Below are 15390 nucleotides of genomic sequence, written 5' to 3'. Positions count from 1 at the left end.
ACTATTTCCTCACTAGGTAAAGTGTTTCACTCAACACACAAGTGTATAAGAGGTAAAGTGTTTCACTCCTTCACTCTACTATCACAATGTCACATGAATCAACTTTACCTTTCATTTTACCACAATCAAAAACATTCACAAGCATGCATCATCTCAAGGACTTTTCAATGGCTTATAATGTGGCTGGGCTAACAAGAAAATTGGTTTTTCTGAATCACAAAATCCTTGAGTTAAGAAAATCATAACAACACAATCATCTTATTCATTCCCAACTTTCTTTTACCTTTGCATTTGCATTGAGCTTTACTTCTTTTTCTTTTCTCTTTGCATATTCTTACTTTTTAGCTCTTAGCTCAATGCTTTTCTTTTCATGTTTTCCCAACAACCCCAAACTTGAACATTTAATAATACCATATAAGATCTTCTACTTAACTCAAGGTAAAGATTTTCAATCAAAGGTTTTCAGTGTATGTTCAAGGCTAAAGGTTCAAAGGATAGAACACAACGTGTTCTCTTTTAGTAGGCTAACTTTATGAATTTGGCCAATAAAAAGGGTTCCAACAAATGGCCTTGATCACATGATGCAAAACAAGCAATTGATTCAATCATAGAAAACCTGGGCAAAATCATTCATGCTTTCAAAGTAATAGCATTCAATCATACCAAAAACTCTGGAGCTCAAAACCTCACATATAAGCTCATTCACATTTGACATACACATCCTGCTTAATCTCACAATCACAATCATAATATCATGCATTTGTTCACAAAGCTTGTGAATCACCTGTATAAGCATTTTAATGTGCACATCTATCTCAACATCAATCAATCAATAAGCATCATCAAGCAGTACTTATCACACAATCACAGTTAATAGCAAACCATCATAACAAACCAGGTGTTCAATAGAGTACATCAAACCCTAATCTAAAAACAAAAACAAATAAGTTCAGAAAACTTAAACCACAAAAGCATAATCATATGATAGCATTCATCAGTAAATGCTATCTCAGCTCCTCATCAGTCCGAGCTGTCCTCTGTATCTTCCTCTTCCTCCTCATCTTCATCATCATCAAATGCATCCTCCTCCTCAGCTTCATCTTCTTCCATATCTCTAGCTGAAGCTTCAGCTGCTCCAGCTCCTCCTCCATGTACTGGTTCTTCTGGCCAAGCTACTACATTGTGGAATTCATCCATAGTCCACCTGTGTGCTGGAGGTGTATCATACATCCCCACTATCATCTCAGCAGTGGCCACCTGCCCTCTGTGAATGGACTGCAACTGAGCACCTATAAGAGACATATACATGTCCCTCATCTGGAATGGTTCTGCTTCATGTGTATCAGCAGATGTCTGGCTCTGTGCTGGCCCTCTCTCTCTACGAGCCCGGCGTGGTGGAATTGGTGGACGAAGTGGTGGACGAAGTGGAAGAAGTGGAATAAATGGACGAAGTGGTGGACGAAATTGACGAAGTGGTGGACGAAGTGGACGAACTTGACGAAGTGGACGAAGTGGTGGACGAAGTGGTGGACAAAGTGGTGGACGAGTGGTGGACAAAGTGGTGGACGAAGTGGATGAAGTGGGCAAAGTTGACGAAGTGGACGAAGTGGACGAAGTTGATGAAGTGGACGAAGTGGACGAAGTGGTGGACGAAGTGGTGGACGAAGCGGACGAAATGGACGAAGTTGACGAAGCGGTGGACGAAATGGACGAATTGGACGAAGTGTGGACGAATTGGCGGACCAAGTGTGGACGAAGTGGCGGATGAAGTGGTGGACGAAGAGGATGAAGTGGACAAAGTGGAAAAAGTGGACGAAGTTGACGAAGTGGACAAAGTTGACGAAGTGGACGAAGTTTACGAAGGTTACGAAGTGGACGAAGTTGATAAAGTGGACGAAGTGGACAAAGTGGACGAAGTGGACGAAGTTGACGAAGTGGACGACGTGGACGAATTGGACGAAGTGATGGGCGAAGTGGTGGACGAAGTGGACAAAGTGGAAGAAGTGGAATAAGTGGAAGAAGTGGAGGAAGTGGAGGATGTGGGAGAAGTAGACGAAGTGGAGGAAGTGGACGAAATGGACGAATTGGACGAAGTGGTGGAAGAAATGGACAAATTGGACGAAGTGTGGACGAAGTGGCGGACGAAGTAGCGGACGAAGTGGCGGACGAAGTGTATGAAGTGGACTGATGGACAAATTTATGATCACCAAAATATGATGTCACAAACTCTTTGAACAATCGGCAAGTATGACCGAATCGTTTCAAGTAATAAACTCGGTAAGCCCAAGTATCGTTCTCCCAAAGGACTCACGGCCTAGTTTAGTTATGTGATTTGTTGATTAGCTAAGACTTAAAGACGAAATATTTGGAGTTTAATATGCAAGACAGAAAATAAACATGTATGCATGAAGTTTTGATCAATGGCTAAAACAAAAGACACACACTTTCAATGGAATATATTAATGAATATGTTGTTGGGGGTCAATTTCATCGTATCCACTCTCATATATTTTAGGAATTCAACATTCAAATCATCATTGTTAATGCCACTCTCTAAAGTACCTTTCTAGAAGGCTTCTCCCCAATCACGAGTTCATACAATTCCTAGCATTCCTAATGATCAGTTCATAAGTGCAGGAGCTTAACGACAACCAATATCATATTGGGAGAAATTCCCCGGATCTAGACTTCCCCGTACGTTCCCGTATCGACAAAACCAATAATCATGCATCGAATGAGTTAAACAATGCAAGCATTAAGCAAAGAGGAAAAACCCTAACTAATGATGAAAGAAAGCATAAATCTTAGATTAAGATGCAAGCATAAATTCCATATATGAGAGCTTCAAGAGATTACATTGATTCCCCAACAAACATACAAGGTTTAGTTCACCATATTCATGGTGAACCTAGATGAATTACAATGAGAGTATGAAAGAATAAACCCAATAAAGGTGAAGAGGTAGCTTGAGCATCCAAGATCCTCCTTCAAAGGGGTGGAAGAGAGAGTGTTTGCTTCGTCTTTGCCAAAGATACAAACCCTAGGACGTGCAAGTCCTTAAATAGGGCATAAAAATAACATAAAACAAGTCCAAGCCCATCAAAACAAAAGAAAACCGGTCCAAGCCCACTTAGAATGGCGCTCAGCGGTATTTTACCGCTGAGCGGTAATACCGCATGATCCATTTTGCCCCCAGCTGCTGTTTTTGCCCCTTAGCGGTGATTTTTGCACCTGAAAAGTGCCGCTCAGCGGTATTTTACCGCTCAGCGCCACTCGGTCACACGTTTTCTGCGTTCTGGTTGGTTTTTCAGCATTCTGGTTGACTGGTTGACTTTTCTGGTTTCTGGTTGACTTTTCAGCACTCCAATCATTCGGTATTTCAATTCTTCTTTCAAATCATTCAAAGTGGAAAAAGTGGACGAAGTTGACGAAGTGGACGAAGTTGATGAAGGTTACGAAGTGGACGAAGTTGATAAAGTGGACGAAGTGGACAAAGTGGAAGAAGTGGTGGACGAAGTTGACGAAGTGGACGAAGTTGACCAAGTGGAAAAAGTTGTCGAAGTGGACGAAGAGGACGAAGTGGACGAGGTGGACGAAATGGACGAAGTTGACGAAGTTAACAAAGTGGACTTATTTAACAAAGTGGACGAACGAAGTGGTGGACGAAGTGGACGAACAAAGTGGATGAACGAAATGGACGAACGAAGTGGAAAAAGTGGATGAACGAAGTGGAAAAAGTCGACGAATCTGACTAAGATGAAGAAGTGGACGAATTGGACAAAGTGGTGGACGAAGTGCACGAAGTTGATGAAGTGGAAGACGTGGACGAAGCGGATGAAATGGGCGAAGTGGAAGAAGTTGACGAAGTGGACGAAGTTGACGTAGTGCATGAAGTGGACGAAATAGAGGAACGAAGTGGAAAAAGTAGACGAAGTTGACGAAGTGGACTAAGTGAATGAATTGGACGAAGTGGTGGACGAAGGGGTCGACGAAGTGGACGAAGCAGACGAAGTGGAAGAAGTTGTATACGTGCAAGAAGTGGGCGAAGTGGACGAAGGAGAAGAAAAAGAAAAAAAAAGAAGTGGAAGAAGTGGATTAAGTGGACGAAGTGGAGGAAGTGGACGAAATCGACGAAGTGGTGTACGAAGTGGATGAAATTGACGAAGTGGTGGACGAAGTGGTGGACGAAGTGGACCAAATGGACGAAGTTGACGTAGTTGACAAAGTGGACGAAGTGGAAAAAGTGGACGAAGTTGACAAAGTGGATAAAGTTGACGAAGTGGACGAAGAGGACGAAGTGGACGAAAAGGACGAAGTTGACTAAATGGAAGAAGTGGACGAAGTGGTGGTAGATGTAGTGGACAAACGAAGTGGACGAACGAAGTGGACAAAGTGGACGAAGTGGACGAATTGGACGAAGTGATGGATGAAGTGGACGAAGTGGAAAAAGTGGACAAAGTTGGCAAAGTGGATAAAGTTGACGATGTAGACGAAGAGGACGAAGAGGACGAAGTGGACGAAGTTGACTAAATGGAGGAAGTGGACGAAGTGGTGGTAGATGTACTGGATGAAATGGACGAACGAAGTGGATGAACGAAGTGGACAAAGTGGACGAAGTGGACGAAGTTGACGAAGTGGACGACGTGGACGAATTGGACGAAGTGATGGACGAAGTGGTGGACGAAGTGGACAAAGTGGAAGAAGTGGAATAAGTTGAAGAAGTGGAGGAAGTGGAGGAAGTGGACGAAGCAGACAAAGTGGACGAAGTGGAGGAAGTGGACGAAATGGACGAATTGGACGAAGTGTGGACGAAGTGCCGGACGAAGTGTGGACGAAGTGGCGGACGAAGTGGCGGACGAAGTGGATGAAGTGGACAAAGTGGAAAAAGTGGACGAATTTGACGAAGTTGACGGATTGGACGAAGTGGACGAAGTTGACGAAGGTTACGAAGTGGACGAAGTTGATAAAGTGGATGAAGCGGACAAGTGCACCAAGTGGATGAAGTGGAAGAAGTGGAATAAGTGGACGAAGCGGACGAAGTGGGCGAAGTGGAAGAAGTTGACGAAGTGGACGAAGTTGACGTAGTGCACGAAGTGGACGAAATAGAGGAACGAAGTGGACGAACGAAGTGGACAAAGTGGACGAAGTTGACAAAGTGGACGAAGCGAATAAATTGGACGAAGTGGTCGACGAAGGGGTGGACGAAGTGGTGGACGAAGTGCACAAAGTTGAAGAAGTGGAATAAGTGGAAGAAGTGGAGGAAGTGGACGAAGCAGACGAAGTGGACGAAGTGGAGGAAGTGGACGAAATGGACGAATTGGACGAAGTGGTGGACGAAATGGACGAATTGGACGAAGTGTGGACGAAGTGGCGGACGAAGTGGATGAACTGGACAAAGTGGAAAAAGTGGACGAATTTGACGAAGTTGATGAATAGGACGAAGTTGACGAAGTTGACGAAGTGGACGAAGTTGACGAAGGTTACGAAGTGGACTGATAACAGTTGAAAAACTGTTTTTTTCATGCTTAAAATTGATACTAAAAGCAACCTTTAACACTTAGAAACTAGCTTGAAATCATGCTTTTGGTCATATTTTTAGAAATAAGAGAGCTGTACAAGTTTATGCTTGATTTCAGTGTTTTATGCAGGTTTTAAGGTGAATTTGGTGAAAGAAGTGAAGAAGGATAGAGATGGAATCAGAAAAGACATCAAAAAGTGCAAAAGGAGAAGTCGCAACTACCGCTCAACGGCAGTTTACCGCTAAGCGGCACTCAGAAACTCACGTTGGATCCGCTGAGGGGTGAAAAGGCCGCTGAGGGGAGGAAAACAACTCACGCACTTACCGCTGAGTGGCACTATTTTGGGCTTGGGCCCACTTTTCTGTAATTTTACGAATAATATATAAGCTTTAGGTGTTCCTAGGGTTTGTATCTTTGGCTGGGACGAAGCAAACACTCTCTTTTCCACCCCTTGAAGGAAGATCTTGGATGCTCAGGCTACCTCTTCACCTTTCTAGGGTTTTATCTTTCATACTCTCATTGTAATTCATCTAGGTTCACCATGAATATGGTGAACTAAACCTTGTATGTTTGTTGGGGAATCAATGTAATCTCTTGAAGCTCTCATATATGGAATTTATGCTTGCATCTTAATCGAAGATTTATGCTTGAGAAAAACTCCCACACATGGTTTTGACGAAGTGGAAGTAGTCTTGGCCTTCCTTACAGGTCTTGGATCCCAAACCAAGATGATGCTTGACGCCACAGCTGGAAGAAATATCAAATGGAAAACTCCAGAGGAAGCTACAGAAATAATTGAAAACATGGCTACTAGTGATAATGAGCTGAACAGTGAAAGAGGAGCTCCTATTCAACAAAAAGGAGTTCTACAGTTGCAATCCCATGACGCCTTGCTAGCACAAAATAAGATACTAACTCAACAACTAGAGACTCTCACAAAAACACTTGCACAATTGCCAAAAGAGTTAAAGGCTGTTGCACAGGTTCAATCACAGTAGTGTGAATTATGTGGAGGTGACCATGTAAATGGTCAATGCGCCTTTCCAGCAGAAGCTTTGGAGGATGTTAATTTCATGGCCAATCAATTCCCGTACCGTCAGGGGAATTTCAATCAAGGGTGGAAACCACACCCAAGCATTGGTCAAGGACAAAGTGGGCAAGCTGGACAAACTGGGCAATTTAACAAGCAACAACAACAACCAACTTTATGGCAACAGATTTCTATACTTAATGAAAGATCCATAAGGATGGAAGAAACTCTTCATCAATTTATACAGAAAATTGAATCTTCTCAAAAGAGTACTGATGCTGCTATTAAGAATTTGGAGATTCAAATGGGTCGGATTACCAAGCAAGTGGAAGAAAGGCCTGACAGAAATTTTGGGGCGAATACTAAGGTTAACCCTAGGGAAGAATGTAAAGTGTTGGAGAGTATAAATGATGAGACAGTTGAGTTAGAAAAAGGAGAGATAGAAAAATAAGAGAGAGAAAAAGAAAAAGAAGAGAGAAAAGAGAAAGGAGAGAGAAGAGAGATAAAGAGTAATGATATTTTTCCTTTTCCAATAAATCAAGAGAAACAATTTGATTATACAGAATTATTCAAGATGGTGGACAATGATGTACCTTGGAAGGAGATATTACAACAAATTGTAGTTTATACTAAACCTGAGGAAGAAATCTCTACAAAGAAAAGACGTAGAGATGATGATACAAAGAAGTATAAAGTTGTTAAAAAGGAGCCATTCCCTCCAAAAGCAAAAGATCCAGGAGGCTTTTCCATTCCATGCACAATAGGGAAGAAAAGGATTAAAAAAGCGTTACTTGATTTAGGATCAAGTGTTAACTTGATACATTATTCTTTACTGGAGCAAATCGGTGATGTTGATGTGAAGCCTATAAAAGTTAATTTAGTAATGGCAGATGGATCTTCAAAGAAACCCTATGGAATAGCAGAGGATGTTATAGTTTGTGTAGGCAAACTCCAGTTCTTGGTACACTTTGTGGTAATGGAGATGGAGACTGAAAAGATACCCATTATTCTCGGAAGACCGTTTATGAAAACGGCCAAAGCCATCATTGATGTGAACGAAGGTATAGTGGTGCTCCAAGACCGAGAAGAAAGGGTTGTTGTAGATGTCTTCAAAGAAGAGAGACAGATGCAGGAGGAAGAAGCTAGTCATAAAGTTGCATTTCAAGATGTACTCATGACTAGCCCTGAAGATGAAAAGCTCAAGGTTAAAGGTAAACATTGTTTGTTGTTTCAGGTACATGAAAATGAAAAGATTGGCAGAGGAAGAAAAGTTCCTGATGACTGGATGAAAGAGCAACTCCAACTTGGTACACCTGTGAGATTCAAAAACAAGTTGTGGGTTGTGAAAGGCTACAAAGAAAAGGAGATGATAGAGATAGAGTCTCCATATTCTAGAAGAGTCAAAACAGTACACCGAAAGCAGTTGAGGAGTTGGTGGGATACGAACATCAACCATGAAGAAGGAACTTGAACTTTATTGGGTCAAGCTAATGACGTTAAAAGAGCGCTTGCTGGAAGGCAACCCAGTGATTTAAGAACTCTTTTAATTTTTGTTTTGGTGATGTAATTTTGATTTTTTGGGTATTTTTGTTTTTGTTATAAGTTTGTTACAAGGTTTACATCTACTGATGGATGTTAGGCGAAAGAGTATTTACTGAAGGATACTATGTTTGTATACACCTACTAATGGGTGTTGGTAAGAAAGATTTGCATCTTCTAAAGGGTGCTGGAGGATTTTGGGTCAGGCTCGTGACGTTAAACAAGCGCTACCTGGGAGGCAACCTAGTTGATTGATTTTATCTATATTGTTTGTTTTGATTCAGCTTTAGTTGCATGATAGGGATTGAATGTCTGAGTGATCTAAGACCTTAATTGCAGGGAGTCAGTTAGGGGTATGTTTAGGACGCATTTAGGTTAAGCTAAGGAGAAGGAGAGCACTTCCCATCAGTGCCGCTGAGCGGCAAACTACCGCTGAGCGGTAGTGTCGCAGACTGGGCTTATTGCCCCTTAGCGGAACTCGAGCCCATTAGGGTATTTTTATACCCTAAGCTGCGTCTTGGCCTCTCTTTTTAGATTCTTCTCTGCACACACACTCCTACATACTTTTCCAAGGTTTTCTACAACTTTTCCCTCATCCCTTTTGAGAAAGTCTCTTTTCCACTCACTTTCTCACTTGTTGTCCATCTAAGTTTGGGGATGGCAAAAAGAATCATTATGGGGATGAGTTTTTCAAAGCACTAGAGCAGGATTTGTTTTATCATTCACTTTTGTTTTTAGAATAGGGTTTGATGTACTCAATTGGAAACTTTGTCTGTTATGATGGTTTGATAAGTAATGCCTGATGATGCTTTGATATTGATTGATGTTGAGATGTGCGCATTACATGCTTATACAAGTGGTTCACAAGCTTCGTGAACAAATGCAAGCTATTGTGATTGTGATTGTGATATTAAGCAGGATGTGTATGTCAAATGGGAATGAGCTTATATGTGAGGTTTTGAGCTCCAGAGTTTTTGTGATTGAGTGCTATTACTTTTAAAGCATGAATGACTTTGCCCAGGTTTGCTATGATTGAATTACTAGCTTGTTTGCATCATATGATCAAGGCCATTTTTTGGTAACCCTTATATTAGCCAAATTGCATGAAATAAGCCACTAAAAAGAGAACACTATGTGTTCTATCATTTGAACCCTTAGCCTTGAACATAATTTGAAAACCCCTTGTGAAAAGCTTTACCTTGAGTTAAGTAGAAAATATTTTGTGGTATTGACAAATGTTCATGTTTGGGGTTGTTGGAAAATAGAAAGGGAAATTGAAAGCATTGAGCTAAGAGCTAAGAATTAAGTATGTGAAAACAGAAAGAAAAGAAAAGAAAAAGCAAAGCTCAATGCAAAAGAAAAGTTGGGAAAAGTAAGAATGATTGTGTCTATATGATTCTCTTAACTCAAGGGTTTTGTGATCTAGAAAAACCAATTTTCTTGTTAGCCGAGCCACATTATAAGCCATTGAAAAAGTCCTTGTGATGATGCATGCTTGTGAATTTATTTGATTGTGGTTAAATGAAAGGCAAATTCAATTCATGTGACATTGTGATAGTAGAGTGAATGAGTGATTACCTCTTACACACTTGTGTTTGAGTGAAACACTTTACCTAGTGAGGAAAGATTCCATGAACACATGAACATCTTTGCTTAGTTGATTGACCATTCATGAAAAATAACATTTGTTGGATATTAAGTGATTTTGTATACACCCAAAGCATGTGCATGTCTTGATCGAAATCTTTGTCATGAGCTTAATTGAAGTTTTTACTTATCTTGAAAAGAGGATTTTTGAATGAGTGAACCATTGTACAGATTGGTAGAAGATTGAGTTACATTTTGTTTGCTTGAGGACAAGCAAAGTTCTAAGTTTGGGGTTGTGATAACAGTTGAAAAACTGTTATTTTCATGCTTAAAATTGATACTAAAAGCAACCTTTAACACTTAGAAACTAGCTTGAAATCATGCTTTTGGTCATATTTTTAGAAATAAGAGAGTTGGACAGGTTTATGCTTGATTTCAGTGTTTTATGCAGGTTTTAAGGTGAACTGGGTGAAAGAAGTGAAGAAGGATAGAGATGGAATCAGAAAAGACATCAAAAAGTGCAAAAGGAGAAGTCGCAACTACCGCTCAGCGGCAGTTTACCGCTGAGCGGCACTCAGAAACCCACGTTGGCTCCGTTGAGGGGTGAAAAGGCCGCTGAGGGGAGGAAAACAACTCACGCATTTACCGCTGAGCGGCACTATTTTGGGCTTGGGCTCACTTTTCTGTAATTTTACGAATAGTATATAAGCTTTAGGTGTTCCTAGGGTTTGTATCTTTGGTTGGGACGAAGCAAACACTCTCTTTTCCACCCCTTGAAGGAAGATCTTGGATGCTCAGGCTACTTCTTCACCTTTCTAGGGTTTTATCTTTCATTCTTTTATTATTGTTCATCTAGTTTCACCATGAATATGGTGAACTAAACTTTGTATTGTTGTTGGGGAATCATTGTAGTCTTGTGAAACTCTCATATATGGAATTTGTTTTAACATCTTACTTTAAGACTTATGCTTTCTTTCATCATTAGTTAGGGTTTTTCCTCTTTGCTTAATGCTTGCTTTGTTTAACTCATTCATTGCCATGATTATTGATTTTGTCGACATGGGAACAGATAGGGAAATCTAGATTCAGGGAATTTCTCCAAATTGGCCGATGTGGACGAAGTGGACGAACTGGACAAAGTGGCCGAAGTGGCCAAAGTGGCTGAAGTGGACGAGGTGGACGGAGTGGACGAAGTGGTCGAAGTGGACGAAGTGGCCAAAGTGGACGAAGTCGACGAAGTTGACGAATTGGACGAAGTGGACGAATTGGACGAAGTGGAAGAAGTTGACGAAGTTGATGAAGTTGACGAACTGGACGAAGTGGACAAAGTGGACCAAGTCGACGAAGTGGACGAAGTGGACAAAGTGGGGGAAGTGGATGAAGTGGACGAAGTGGACGAAGTGGACCAAGTCGACGAAGTGGACGAAGTGGCCGACGTGGATGAAGTGGGCGAAGTAGACTAAGTGGAAGAAGTGGACGAAGTTGACGAAGTGGACGAAGTTGACGAAGTGGACAAAGTTGACGAATTGGAGCGAAGTGGACGAAGTGGACAAAGAGGGGGAACTGGATGAAGTGGACGAAGTGGACCAAGTCGACGAGGTGGACGAAGTGGCCGACCTGGATGAAGTGGGCGAAGTGGAAGTAGTGGACGAAGCGGACGAAGTTGACAAAGTGTACAAAGTTGACGAATTGGAGGAAGTGGACGAACTTGACTAAGTGGATGAAGTGGACAAAGGAGAAGAAGAAGAAGAAGAAGAAGAAGAAGATGTAGAAGAAGAAGTTGAAGAAGTGGACAAAGTGGACAAAGGAGAAGAAGAAGAAAAGGTCGAAGTGGACGAAATGTACGAAGTGCACGAAGTGGACGAAGGAGAAGAAGAAGAAGCAGAAGAAGAAGAAGTGGACAAAGTGGAAGAAAAAGAAGTGGAAGAAGTGGACGGAGTGGACGAAGTCGACAAAGTGGAAAAAGTTGACGAAGTGGACGAAGTTGATGAAGTTGAGGAAGTGGACAAAGGAGAAGAAGAAGTGGTCGAAGTGGACCAAGTGGACGAAATGGAGGAAGTGGCCGAAGTGGCCGAAGTAGACGAAGTGGGCGAAATGGGCGAAGTGGACGAAGGGGACTAAGTGGACGAAGTTGACGAAGTGGACAAAGTTGACGAAATTGACGAATTGGACGAAGTTGACGAAGTGGACAAAGTTGACGAAATTGACGAATTGGACGAAGTTGACGAAGTGGACGAAGTTGACGAATTTGACGAAGTGGACGTAGTTGAGAAGTTTAAAAAGTCGACGAAGTGGACAAAGTGGATGAAAGGGACAAAGTGGACGAAGTGGCCGAAGTAGACGATGTTGCGAAGCGGACGAAGTGGACGAAGTTGACGAAGAGGACGAAGTGGACCAAGTTGACGAAGTGGACAAAGTGGGGGAAGTGGGTGAAGTTGACGAAGTTGACGAAGTGTACGAAGTTGATGAAGTGGGCGAAGTGGAAGAAATGGACGAAGTGGAAGAAGTGGCCGAAGTGGCTGATAACAGTTGAAAAATTGTTATTTTCATGCTTAAATTTGATACTAAAAGCAACCTTTAAGACTTAGAAACTAGCTTGAAATCATGCTTTTGGTTATATTTTTAGAAATAAGAGAGCTGGACAGGTTTATGCTTGATTTCAGTGTTTTATGCAGGTTTTAAGGTGAATTTGGTGAAAGAACTGAAGAAGGATAGGAATGGAATCAGAAAAGACATTAAAAAGTGCAAAAGGAGAAGCCGCAACCACCGCTCAGCGGCAGTTTACCGCTGAGCGGCACTCAGAAACCTACGTTGGTTCCGCTGAGGGGTGAAAAGGCCGCTGAGGGGAAGAAACGAACTCGCGCACTTACCGCTGAGCGGTACTATTTTGGGCTTGGGCCTAATTTTCTGTAATTTTACGAATAGTATATAAGCTTTAGGGTTTCCTAGGGTTTGTATCTTTGGCTGGGACGAAGCAAACACTCTCTTTTCGACCCCTTTGAAGGAAGATCTTGGATGCTCAGGCTACCACTCTACCTTTCTAGGGTTTTATCTTTCATTCTTTCATTATTAATCATCTAGATTCACAATGAATATGGTGAACTAAACCTTGTATTGTTGTTGGGGGATCAATGTAATCTTGTGAAACTCTCATATATGGAATTTGTGTTTAAACATCTTATTTGAGATACATGCTTTCTTTCATCATTAGTTAGGGTTTTTCCTCTTTGCTCAAAGCATGCATTGTTTAACTCATTCGATGTCATGATTATTGATTTTGTCGATATGGGAACGTTCGGGGAAGTCTAGATCCGGGGAATTTCTCCCAATAGTATATTGGTTGCCTTTAAGCTCCTGCACTTCAGAACTAATTACTAGGAATGCTAGGAATTGTATGAACTCGTAATTAAGGATAGGCCTTCTCGACAAGGTGATTTAGAGAGTGGCATTAACATTGATGAAAAGATTGATGAATTCCTAAAGTATATGAGAGTGGATAAGATGAAATTGATAACCCCAACAACATACTCATCCATATAATTCATTCCGTGTTTGTTTTACTCTTTTTGCCATTGATCAAATTCATGCATACATGTTTAATTACTATCTTTTGCATTTAAACCTACAATCAATCGTTCACAAGTCTTAAATAATCAACAAATCAGATAACTAACTAGGTCGTGAGTCCTTTGGGAAAACGATACTTGGTCTTACCGAGTTTATTACTTGATACGATTCGGTCACACTTGCCGATTGTTAAACAAGTTTGTGGCACCGTTTTCGGTGTTCATAAATTTCTCATCACTGGGCTAACAAGAAAATTGGTTTTTCTAGATCACAAAACCCTTGAGTTAAGAGAATCATATAAACACAATCATTCTTACTTTTCCCAACTTTCCTTTGCATTGAGCTTTGCTTTTTCTTTTCTTTCTCTTTTTCTTTTGCTTTTCACATACTTAATTCTTAGCTCTTAGCTCAATGCTTTCAAATTCCCTTTCTATTTTCCAACAACCCCAAACTTGAACATTTGTCAATGCCACAAAATATTTTCTACTTAACTCAAGGTAAAGCTTTCAATAAGGGTTTTAAATTTATGTTCAAGGCTAAGGGTTCAAATGATAGAACACATAGTGTTCTCTTTTTAGTCGCTTATTTCATGCAATTTGGCTAATATAAGGGTTACCAAAAAAATGGCCTTGATCATATAATGCAAACAAGCAAGTAATTCAATCATAGCAAACCTGGGCAAAGTCATTCATGCTTTCAAAGTAATAGCACTCAATCACAAAAACTCTGGAGCTCAAAACCTCACATATAAGCTCATTCCCATTTGACATACACATCCTGCTTAATATCACAATCACAATCATAATAACTTGCATTTGTTCACGAAGCTTGTGAACCACCTGTATAAGCATGTAATGCGCACATCTCAACATCAATCAATATCAAAGCATCATCAGGCATTACTTATCAAACAACAATCATAAGCAAACCATCATAATAAACAAAGTTTCCAATTGAGTACTTCAAACCCTATTCTAAAAACAAAAGTAAATAAGTTCAGAACACAAAACCAAACAAAAGCATAAGTCCTGCTCTAGTTATGATAGCATTCATCAGTAAATGCTATCTCAGCTCCTCATCAATCTGAGCTGTCATCTGTATCCTCCTCTTCTCCCTCATCTTCAGTATCCTCAAATGTGTCATCCTCATCATCATCAACATCATCTTCATCCATCTCAATAGCTGAAGCTTCAGCTGCTTCAACTCTGCCTCCTTGTACCTGCTCTTCTGGCCAAGCTACCACAATATGAAACTCCTCCATAGTCCACCTGTGTGCTGGAGGTGTGTCATACATTCCAACAATCATCTCTACAGTAGCCACCTGCCCTCTGTGGATAGACTATAACTGTGCACCTATAAGAGACGTGTACATGTCCCTCATTTGAAAAGGTTCTACTTCATGTGTCTCAGCAGATGCCTAACTCTATGCTTGCCCTCTTTCTCTGCGAGTACGGCATGGTGGAACTGGCTGAGCTGCTTCCTCACCTCCACAATATTGTCTATAATAGGCCTCGTCAATTGCTTTCCTTGGCCTTTCAAATGGTGGAGCAGAAGTATCCACCCCAGCTATCTTGCAGAGGTGTGTGATTAAGGAAGGATGTCCTAAGGGTGCTTTGTTGTTTATTGTGTTAGCACACACCCTTATCTCATCAGCTATTACCTGTCCAATATTGACATTCAAGTTCCTGATTGCACAGTAGAGGACTAGTGCCCTGCTAAGAGTGATGTCTGACACATGAGAACATGGCTGAATGTTGGCATGAGAAAATGCCATCCAATACTTTGCAAGAGGAGTCAAGTCAGTTCTCCTAATGTTCACTACAAAGCCAGTTCTATTCCTCTGAAAATGTCCTCCAGGTACACATAAAACTATCTCCACATCATCAAAATCAGCGCCTTCTTCCATACAGAGAGCAAACTGGCACTGCTCACCAGCCCACACAGTATCCAAGAAGTTGTTGATGGAATCAAGATCATACCTAATAGCATGGCCTCTGACATAGCCTAGGTAATTCTCAGCTGGATAATCACCAATCTTTCTTGCGTTAGTGTAGAATTCTTTCACCACATCTATATTGGCAGGTGTAGGGTATGTGGCTAGCTTCCCCCAATCATTCCCTAACAATTGCTCTCCAAATTGAGGAGCAA

Source organism: Vigna angularis, chromosome 11 (genome assembly GCF_016808095.1).
Source record: "Vigna angularis cultivar LongXiaoDou No.4 chromosome 11, ASM1680809v1, whole genome shotgun sequence".
Classification (NCBI taxonomy): Eukaryota; Viridiplantae; Streptophyta; class Magnoliopsida; order Fabales; family Fabaceae; genus Vigna; species Vigna angularis.
Note: the sequence above shows the minus strand (reverse complement) of the source record.